Here is a 1683-nt window from a genome sequence, read left to right on the forward strand (position 1 = left end):
AAGCGCTTGGAAAAATTGCTGCAGACAGGGGATAAAGAAATGCTGAGATATGATCCATTGTATGTTTTGCAACATTTCTGAAAATTATTGTCTTTCTGTGGTGGAAATTAAACTCTTTTCAATTCTAGTTAATGAGAATAGGGTCAGGAGGGACGCGCTGTTGGTGGTGACTGCCAGCAGAAGATCTTTTTCACAGGACGGATTACATGAGGAGCCAGGTCAAACCTGGAAAGCTTGATGGGACGGACAGTACTGATGGGGCACATCTGTTGCAGACACTGCTGCATACACATTTTAGAGGTTGTGGGAAAACTTAACATTGCGTGCTGTATTCACGCTGACAGTTACATATTTTTTTTTCATTACTATTTCATCCTTTGGGTTTTTTGAGCGTATGTGAAAAAAGTCACTGCAAGTGGAAAAAGTGAAGCTTTACATTTATATCTTAGCATCTGTATCTTCTAATAGTTCAGCTTCCTTTTATTCCAAAAGGTGTATTTTTATTTTTTTTTAATCTAAGGAATGTGTTGGCAAGTTCAAACTAGCTCATTTTCAACCAGCACACAGCATTTCAGTCAGCAGAAAGGTCTTTAGAAGATGTGTGATAATGAGTTTGACTTGATATTAGCAAGTATTAAGAGAACTCTCCCAACCCTGCTGAATTTCCTTCTTTGAGCTGGCAAATTGAAAAATATTCTTGTTGTATAGTGGAGACACAGTTCTTAAGTGGTGTGAACAGTCCTTTGTATCTGATTAGTAGATACCCCTTTTACAACTGTTCAGAGACTTCAATACTCATCACTTCAAAGCACCGAAGTAATGGCACTTGCCACAATCTGTAGACCCCCCTGTCCTATCCATCTCTTTATCAGCGAGGAGAGGCTTATACCAAAGAAATAGGGATTTTTTTTTTCCCCCCCGTTTTACAGCTTGGGCTTGAAAACCTGCTGTTGCTCCTCAATATACAGACTAATTTTGCATATGGGTAATCTCTTGGGGAATTAAGAGTCTGGCCTGCAGTCGCGTGCTGGAGGGCTTCAGTTTTACAACAGTTCTTGTGGGTTTCTCCTTCTCTTTGGCCTGACGTTTGCTGCTGAGGTGGGTGCGAGGGGGAGAGACGGAAGAGGAGCTGATGACGTTGTGCAGCAGCAGGTAGGGTAATGTGGGAAACCCACACAAACCAGCAGGCATGCGTGTGGCTGTGCACACACCTGCTTGAGTCAGGCGGGGCGTCTGTGCGTGGCTCGTGTGCCAAGGGCTCCCTTGAGTCACAGAAGGGCCAGGTTTTTCACATGGCCCAATCAGCCAAGTGGCAAAGCAGAACAGCTGTAGCAGATGATGCCAGAAAGGGGGAACTAAACTTGTCTTCCTCCCCCCTCCGCCTCTTCTGGGAATTGCTCTCTGCTTGGTCGCAGTTCCAGAGCCAAGAGCACGTTGTGTCCGTGACACTTCTCTGCAAACTCTGGCAGTTCTGCTTCAACTTCTTATCATAGAACTATAGAATGTTTTCGGTGGGAAGGGACCACTAGAGGTCATCTAGTCCAACCCCCCTGCAGTGAGCAGGGACACCGCTAACTCGGATCAGGTTGCTCAGAGCCCCGTCCAACCTGGCCTTGAATGCTTCCAGGGATGGGGCCTCCACCACCTCTCTGGGCAACCTGTTCCAGTGTTTCACCACCCTCA

Source organism: Egretta garzetta, unplaced genomic scaffold (genome assembly GCF_000687185.1).
Source record: "Egretta garzetta isolate BGI_Z169 unplaced genomic scaffold, ASM68718v1 scaffold43, whole genome shotgun sequence".
In the NCBI taxonomy this organism is placed as follows: Eukaryota; Metazoa; Chordata; class Aves; order Pelecaniformes; family Ardeidae; genus Egretta; species Egretta garzetta.